Below are 10,318 nucleotides of genomic sequence, written 5' to 3' on the forward strand. Positions count from 1 at the left end.
GAAACAAAAGGAGATGTTAGGCAGAATCTTAGCCTCAGTCATCATTCACTTTCATTGCATTTTTTTGTCCATACAATGAAAGTGAATGGTGATGTCTACGGAAAAAAGAAAGTCATTTGGGCTGGAACAACATGAAGATGAGTAAATTAATTTTCATTTATGGCTGAAAAATCACATCAAGAGATGGTCAATGCAGAACCTCTGGAAATTATAATGCTTTTTTAACTGTGTATATTTAGAGAGTTAAATCTACCAGCTCTAAGATTTTTATCACGGCGAAACCAAAGTCAAACGAGTATACTGTATGTCCTTTAAATTATATATATAATCTTGGGATTATGTCACATACATTTCCTCTGTGGGACTCCAAAAAAGAAATAGAAGTTCAAACACTGATCTGACCAGACAGCAGAGTCTAAAATATAGGGACTAGGCCCCAGCATGTGATGGACACAAAGGGAAACTATAGGTCTGCCAGGAGACAATGACCTTTGATTCCACTGATTTTCCTTGAACTTTCAATGACCAGGAAGAGCAAAGGCTCCCTGGGCAGCCAGGTGCAAATAAGGATATGGGGTGAGAAGCGTAAACTGCCATTTCCCCTTTGGACTCGAATACAAAGGCTGCAGGTCTTGCCAAAGAGGCCGCCGTAGAAAGGAGAATTACTGTTTAACACAATATTGACACAATCACTGAAAGCAGGCATTGTGAAGTGAGAGTATGATGAATGCTGACTAAGCAAGCAGCCAAAACTACTTAAAATACTTAGAAATACACATATGACAGAAGCTGACAAAATAAAACTGTCACATTATTTATGTGTCATTAGCATAGGGCAGCATTGCTATGTGATAACTTGCATCAACCAGCAACTGGCATTGTGTTGAACTGCTGATGGGTTTTTTCCACTTTATCTAAAAATTTTATAAAAATGTGTTTGGAATGCACTTCAAATGACAATGTACATTTCCTATAGAAATATCTACAAAGGTCTAGCGCATCATTTTTAACTGTTAAATACAGTGTGGCGTTTTCAGCAGCCTAGAGCAGCTAGTCTTTTGTGCTGGTGGTATACCAAGCTTTTTTAAAAGAACTTTTTAAGGTTAAAGGGTTGATCTCTCTTTTATGCAACATAAAAGTACTCCAGATGACTCTTGTGGTTAAATCCATATCTTTTGAAGCAATATGATAGGTGTGGGTGAGAAACAGTTCAATATTTAAGTCCTTTTTTCTTCACTTTCTCCTTCTGTGTTTGATGATTCACATTCTTTGTGTATATCATGAGGAGATATAAAAATAATGACTTTAATATTGATCTATTTCTCACCCATACCTATCATATCATGTCTGAACACATGGATTTAACCACTGAAGTCATATGTATTACTATTATGCTCCCTTTATGTGGATTTTGGAGCTTTATAATTTTGGCACCCATTCACTTGCATTGTGAGAGAACCTACAGAGATGAGATATTCTTCTAAAAATCTTAATTTGTGTTCTGCAGAAGAAAGAAAGTCATACACATCTGGGATGCCAGGAGGGTGAGTAAATCATGAGAGAATTTTCATTTTTGGGTGAACTATCCCTTTAAGACCAATGTGATCTATAATCTTTACAAGGTGCATTTATGCTTTTATTTGTTCCTCTTAAAGTGAGAGGGTATTGCATTTAAAAACATTTAGCAAAGCACTCCGTTTTCCCAAAGGAGTTGTTTTGGCCAGCGGTTGCCATTCATATATATTGTAGCATTTCCTGTCCATTAATGTGCCAATTATTTGCTTTTTTTTTTTTTTTTTTTTTTAAGAGTATGTCAATATCCAGACTGATTGGATGATGGCACATAATAGTTTATCAGTGTCTTTTAGCTTGTTTGAATGTCTTCCTATGCAGTGGCCGAAGGAAGCACTGTGGCTTTTAGACATGCTTATTTGAGGTGAGACACTCTGTGGATTTTGGCCTTGTCTCATAATGTAACCCTCATTATTTCCCTGAGCATTGCAGATCAATAAATGCTGTTTATGCATGCAGCCCACATACACTGCACTACATTTGAGAGAAAGTAAGGTTGCTATTATGGCCGCTTAAGATCTGGCACAGTTTCAGAGTCCAAAGAAGAGTCACTGAAAATAAAAGACTAAAGTACTAATCAAAAATGTCTCAATGGATGGGGAATCATTATGGTCTTTCTTCTTTGTGCAAAAGAGAGCTTGTTGTCAAATAATAGTTAAATTAAACCATTTATTATTCTTATCAGAGAACCATAAACAGTTGTATACATGAATTTAAAAGATGTCACAGATGCATGACAAGAAAACTGCTAGATACGGCATTCAGGGGCGATGCTTTTGCTGGCATCCAGGTCAAAGATATTAGAGATCGCAAGAGAACAAATGAGAGGGAAGTGGAGAAGAAAGAGATTTGGAGAAAAAGGAAATAACCCCATGTGGGTATTATGTGCAGGGTTGTGACACATTGTGGCTCTCTGCATTTGTGTGGCAGAATGGAGAGCGGGGGCGGAAGACTTGGCGTTTTGCAGAGGAAAGGCCTCACTGTGTGGACATTGTGCAGCCATGTGTGGCAAAACCACAGTTCACATCTTACCCGTGTACATTCTCCCAAATTTTCCCAAAGGGATTTTCAATTCTCATTGGCCTTGTTCCCTTTTTATTTGAAAGCGAAAGCATGGAAAATCACTGACCTAGCTTTGAGGAATCTAAATGTTTAGGGATGTTTGAGCTCTGCGTTACCAGCTTTATAGTTTATAAAATGCACTGAACACTCAGGGTGATTTCATCTACATTGGTAGGTATTTGAATGTAAAATGTACATGTTCATTTCTGTTTGATTGGTTAGATAAAGACATGTACAATATCAACAATTTAAGCACAGTTCAGGCAGGTCATGTGAGTCAAGCTTGCAATCAGCTGATGCTCAGCTGATCATGACGTCCACCAATACAATTGAGACGCTTATCAGAGAAGTCCTCTATGTATTTATTGGATGGTCAATGAAAGTCAATGAAACTTTTATACAAAATGTCAAATTAATGTGATAATGTTAAACATATTTAATTTAATTATTAATGAATTATTTATCATAAAGTGTTACCTATAAACCTCTAATGATTAAGAGTTAAATAAAGTTAAAGAGTTAAATAAATATAAAGTTATTCACACATGAAAGGGGTTTACTTATATATATTATATATATATATATATATATATATATATATATATATATATATATATATATATATATATATATAACAGATGAGGTTTTTAAGGTTAAAGGGATAGTTCACCCAAAAATGAAAATTATCTTATAATTTAATCACCCTCATGCCATCCCAGATGTATATGACTTTCTGTCTTCAGCAGAACACAAACAAAGATTTTTAGAAGTACATTTCAGCTCTGTGGGTCAATATAATGCAAGTGAATGGTGATCAAACCTTCTTTTGTCCACAAATCACATAAAGGAAACATAAAAGTAATCCATAAGGCTCATATGGTTAAATCCATATCTTCAGAAGCAATATAATAGGTGTGGGTGATACTCTAAAACCTACACCTAAACCTAAACCTAACCTATAGTGTCATAAAAGCAAACATGAGGAGAAAAACGTAATTGGTTACACAACCATGCATTTTTGTGGTGCTTCTATAACGCTTTTGACTTACTTGTCGACTCGCATACTTTCAGGACTCATACCCCGCTCTTCAGCTACTGCATAATGCTTAAAAATGCTTGTATATGTAGTTGGTAATGTAATGCAAACTTTAAAATGTATCACCTTTCAAATTATGTGCTATAGTAAAAAAATGCTTTGATACCATAACAGCATGTGTGAGGAACAGAGCGAAAAATAATGTGTTGAACTGGTAATCAGGCGTTTTACTCCTGATTTGTGTGAAAGGGAATAGAAGTCACTGTTGTTGTAGCGCCTCTAGTGTTTATTTTACCAGGAAACTTCTGCAACTTTATTTTTTTATGTCAACAACAAAAGATACAGGAAGTTTTCTCTCCCTGCTTTTCTGAAGAGCCTATTTATTTATATGAGCCCATTATATTTATTATCCCGTTTATTTCCTAATTTCAAACATCATTCAAACAGAACATACTATATTGCACAGGAGGAAAACTTAATAATTTGCAAAACTTAATAATGACATATAAGCACAGGTAAGACCATGGATGGCTCCTCATTACCATGGTTAGGTCAGTGTAGCTAGTCTTAAATAATAATAATAATAATAATAATTATTATTATTATTATTATTATTATTATTATTATTATTATTATTATATAGTATTTATTATTTTTTATATTCAGCAAAACACATTTAGACATTGTATTACAACCGCCACTGTTGTTATAAAGATGAGGGCTAATAGATTCGACCTAATAGATGATTTAACATAAAACTATAACATTTTTGTCAAAATATGCAGTTACTTTTATTACTGTAAAATTGTGGAAACATTTTGTAAAGGTGAAAATGTGTTTATTTTATTTCTTTATTTTATTTTGACACATGCACAGTGTTGCTCTTTTCCTCAGTGCTGTTTAGCATATCGGGACCGCCTACTGTTTGAGAGGTTTTACTTCCTCCATAGCAATTTAAACTAGAAAATTCTCCCTAGAATTCAAATGGATTTTGAGGTCTGCTTGCTACAATATCAAGGGGAGCCTGGTTGTTTTCAGAGAGCAGAGCAAATCATGGTTAAATAATGAAGCTGGTTCCATTACATTCACGTGAAAGCTTTCATCGCACAGCAAAAATACCGCAGTGCAGACGAAAAGCCCTTAGCTGAATGTGAGATTATCATTAAATTTACATCGGCAGCCCTAAATTTCACTTGGGCGACCGCCAAGACATTTTCAATGGGAGAACCTTGGCATTGTTCTCTCCCTGCCATCCACAACCCAGTCCCACTAGACCTGCGACCCACTTTTGGGACCCACCAGTTGAGAAACACTGTTCCAGAGACACACTTTATGTACGACTACTTAGGAATACTAACAGCATCAAATTGGAATATAGACTGCGGAGTCAAACAACAAAATCCTAAATGAATTTTTTTATCAGATTTATGATTCCACTTTGAAAACATGCTTTGACTCCTCGTAGCAATAAAATGTAATTTGAGTAAATCTCCCTTGAATCTTGGTTGCATAAATTGGTTAATATTTCTCCCTTGTGCTGAGGAAGGCATGTGATAATCTTACATTTGAATGGGGCAACCCTATCAAAAGCTGAACTTTTCCATGACAAATTGCTCATGGCAAACTCTACATGAGTATACCTCTTATCAATGTGCTGAGGTCCACATTTATTTTGCCTTAGGCTGCGGTCTCCTCCATGTGAAGGATCTCATATTATAATCTGCAGATCACATTGAATAGGACAAGTATCTCATTTCTCATTGTGAGATCCCTCCATTTAGAATACATGGTAAAGGAAAGCCAACCGATTTAGGCCTAGAGTTGAATAGGACTGGAGGGTGAGGTGCTCAGAGCCAGGGCTGCTAAGTCATCAGGTGGAGGGTCATCTTGGCCTTTTGTGTGATTTAATGTTGGGGAAATGTCACTGGTGAACATCCCAGATCTAGCTATTCACTCCCACCCTTTCATTCAGTCAATAGTCAGCTATTAAAGGACAAAGCATTGAATGTTTTCAGCTCATGTGTCTGCTATGTATTATTCTCTAAGGATCTGATATTTTATATGCCCTAAAACCAGTGGATTTTACCAAGTGAAAATCAGTCATTTGGCTAGTCAACAATATAAAATGCGAATCAGTAAGGCTTTGTGTCCCTGAGATTACTAGCACAGTTGGCTCGTTCTTTTTGTTATTATTTTTTAATGAGTTTCTTTTTCTGGCATGTCCTATATTCTTTCAAAGACATGTCAGAATTGTCCGTCTATCAGTTGCTGGTGCAGACGGGGAGCTGAGAAGCAGGTCAGGTGCTGGTCCACATGTGTCGCGGTGGACGTGTGCTGAGCGGGTGTGGAGCCCCGCCAAAGCGCTGCGGCGATGTGTCAGACCTGCTCACTCTTTTGTGGCGTGCCATTCATTCTCCTCGCATGCTTTGTTTTCACATCTTGTTGACCTACTTTGCACTCTTGGACTAATCCTCCAGGCTCGTTCCACGGGTGGTTGGGGTGGAGCAATTTGCTATGCCTGTTCCTCATTAGAATATAAGACAGCATGAGAAGGCCTCTCAAAAATAAAAGAGAGAGAGAGAGAGAAAAGAAAGGGAAATCATCAAGGACTGTCTGGAATTGGAGCACAAGGCCGTTACCTGCATTGTCTCAAGGGCCTGGGCTTGAACTCATTTACCAGGGCCTTGGCCTGTTATCACAAGGTCTATTCTGAGTCAATGCATTGTGCTTTTGAGTAAGGCTATCCATTCTTAGAGAAAATACCTCAAGTTTGTCCCCAGTGTTGGAGGGTTCAGTGAAAATACAACCCTGTTTCGAAGCTGGGCTGGTGCTATTTGTCAGCTGGACTAGTTTAGACCTCAGGCCGAATGGTTACCGTTGCTTAACCATGCCATTCTGTACCGATCCGGCTAGTAACCAATTGTACGTAGGTTGCAACGTCACTAAAAGCGTTCGACCAGCACAACTGAGTGCGGTTAGCTAACCGTGCTCAGATATCCATGCAGGGAACGGTTTGTAATCGTACCGTACCGAACCCTGCTCAAGTAGAAATGCTACCAATACTTCCACCCTTTCTTAGAATTGTTCAGCCCGATGGGGAAAAACAACTGGGTGATTCTCACGAAACCTTTCAAGAAAATGTCCTGGTTATTTTTAACCCCAAATCAATGAAAAAAAAATAATTATATATATATATATATATATATATATATATATATATATATATATATATATATATATATATAATTATTTTTTTTATTTATATAATTATATTTATATAATTATATATATATATAAAACTATATTTTGCATGAAGAAAAGTCTACATTTTGGGCTATTAAGATTTATTTCATTGACACTCAAGCCCATTTTACCCCCCGATTCTCATTACCGAAACATGTTCAGACATTTTACTTTTATAATTTTCATTGGTTTCAATGATGACTCTTATTAACGTGATAGTAATTTTTCTGTACTATAGTAAAAAAACATATACATATATATATATATATAATTATTATTTATTTTTATTTTTTTACACAATTTTTTTATTTAAAATCAGCTCAAATTAAAGGCAGTACCAAGGGAGTACTACTATGATACTATTATACTTTACAATTTAAATAAGATAATTTTTTTTCTCGTTGTGGTAATGTGAACTGGGGGGTCAAATTGTGTAAGCAATGCCACATTCAAAATGTTAAAAAAAAATCCTAATGGCTCTAAAAATTAGGCTTAATTTTCTATATGCAAAATATAATTTCTTATTCGATTCTTTTGAGTTTAGAGTCAAATAGGACATTTTCTTGACAGGTTTCAAGAGAATCACCCAGTTATTGGCCGCTTTTCCACCATCAGGCCGAACGGTTCTGAGCACGGTGTGGAACGGTTGCAGTAGCATTTCCACGTGCATTTCAGCAAATGAAAGAAAGTTATACACATCTTGGATGGCATGAGGGTGAGTAAATGATGAAAGCATTTTCATTTTTGGGTGAACTATCCTTTTAAGTGCACGTTTAGTGTATCTTCATGGTTTTGATGATGATGATGGTTTAACTAGTAGGCTATAGTAGCCTACATTTATTTTTCTACATGCCTTTTTTGTCTGGGAAGTAGATTACTTGCTAAAACTCCAAATAAATCAATATAATCATATTTACTATTTTCATGTAATATAATTTATATAATATTCTGTCATTAAATATTATAAGCTAGTCTGGAAACTTTAACCTTTATGTGTTTGTGTCCGGTGGCATACACAAGCCCTGAGCAAATGATGGCAGACCTCTCGCCTTTTTCTTTTTGCTTCTCTTTTTGTGATATGGGCTGTGTCTTTCCTGTACTTTAGCATAGTAAAATCAGGGGGAAAAGCAGTACTAAAAACTGGAATATGTTGTCATCCTCCATAGTGCACTCGCTCCATTGTTTACCTCTCACGTCGTCACCAACAGACGGATCTGTTTCATACATTCTAATCCTGATTTCACCGCATCAGAGTGGATAAAGAAACTGTAACTGTGGCAACTGGCCTGGATTGGTACGGAACAGCACGGTTTTGCCACGAGAACTGTTTGGCCATATGGTGAAAAAGCGGGTATTGTAATCTAAGGCGAGTTTGAGTAATGTCTACTTAAGTAATGTAACGTTCATTAGGCCCAAATGTGTAAGATGCAAAACATCTTTTTACTTTGTCAGGAGATGTGATGGAATACAAGCTCAATGCTTGTGTTATATATAAAACTAACACATCAGAAAGAGTTCTTGATTATGTATGTTAGAAGTTTCATCACTATAATTATTATGATCCCTCTCTTAGATTGCCATGTCCCTGGTTAAAAAACTGGATCTCGCCCAGGCTCTTCCAATTCCAAAGCAACCAGCATAATTACAGAAAAGATCTTTAATTAGGGCAAAGAGAAGAATTATCCAGCAGTGGCCAATGCAGTCTTCTCCTACATCATTTTCTCTTTCAGTGAGCCAAAAAAAATCAAAGGAGGAAGAGGAGGGAGAGGACTACCACAGAGGATGGGGAGGGCACCTTGGTGGAATCTACCCAGCAATGCTGTTTTTACTTCCACACACTGTTTTCTAGGACTTCATACACTCTGTCCTTCACCACAGACTGGGAATCACACTTTACCCCTTGTCATTTCATTTTAGTTCTCATTTAGTGTTCCTGTAGCTCAGCGGGTAGAATATGGTGGTTGACAAGACCAAGATTGTGGGTTTGATTCCCAGTGAATGCACAGATTATAAAATGTGGCTCCAGAAGAACTTTTCCATAGGGGTTTCATAAAGTACTTCATAAAATCATTAATGGCATGAACCAAACCAACAAGCCAACAAATGTAGGCTAATCACAACATTTCAAGTTAAGCAAAAAAGAATTTAAAAATGGACAAAGAGAACACGACTGTGACCTTAATTTTTCATGAAAGAATGAACTACAATCTCATGGTGCATTGCGAATGACGTAATTGAAATAAAAAAAAGATGTGAAAAAATAGAACTATTAATTTAATGTTTTTGTTTATAATTATTGACTCAATATATTTCAAGTTTTCTGCAAAATATTCAGATATATACAAATATATAAGTAGTTTCGCAGTGTGTCACGGGAGTGGGCGATCGCTTTTGCCGCGGTCCTCAGGATCATGGGTAGTGTAGTTCTTCACCAGAAATTCTACTATTAAACTATTAAACTAACAACCTTGGAGCTCATGGTCTTTAAAGGTTTATAAGCTATCGTTAATAATTGATTCTCCTACAATTAATGTGATTTTTACATCTGGAACCATATTCTTGCATGCACTCTGTTGCCACCATTTTACAACCACTGACAAGGGGATTTTAAAAGCACCCCTTTCGCGTGGTAATATCATTGTAACACACAGCCCCTCATGGTTTACTTTAGTACTGTCAACCAAAATGTACATTTGACCTTACATCATTGTGGTCTCCTGTTTAAATGAGCTGGGAAAGACATATACACAGAGAGCGGCCCATGTTTTGGGGGGAAGGGTGGTCAAGCCGCTTACCAGCTCTGTCAGGGAGAGAACACGGGGAGGGTCAGTCCAGTTCACGCCAAGCTATTGACATGCTGTTGGCCTGATTACTCATTACCAGACAGCGGGAGGTAGTCTGGGGCACGGGGCGCTCCCATGCCCTGGCATACGGGACAGGCCCCACCATTCATAACAAAAATTACTCTCTATTAAAGGAACAAAGGTTAACAGCCTGTGACCCTCTGCCCGATGCTAGTAAGGCACTGTGGTGATATTGACACCGTGAACAAAGGAACACAGGGCTGAATATTCGACTGTTTGTGAGTCTCAGTGTTAATGTCAATATTGCTGGTGATGACAGTGTAAGAAGAATATGTTTTGTGGGCAATAGGGGGTTTGTGACTCGTGCTTGTGTGCACCTGGGAATATGTGCAAGTTTGTGTATGTGTATGTGATCATTTTAGAGCGAAAATGGTATTAAGTTAAAGGGACAAGCTTCATAAAGTTGCTTTATGAGCAGGAAATAATGGAAGTAGATGTCTTGAGTCCAGCTGATTCCAATTATGAAAACTATAAGATTGGATCAGAAATCCTGAGGACAAAAGCAATGAAATTAGAAGATGCCCAGCTGTAATTCCACAAC

Source organism: Myxocyprinus asiaticus, chromosome 39, assembly GCF_019703515.2.
Source record: "Myxocyprinus asiaticus isolate MX2 ecotype Aquarium Trade chromosome 39, UBuf_Myxa_2, whole genome shotgun sequence".
In the NCBI taxonomy this organism is placed as follows: domain Eukaryota; kingdom Metazoa; phylum Chordata; class Actinopteri; order Cypriniformes; family Catostomidae; genus Myxocyprinus; species Myxocyprinus asiaticus.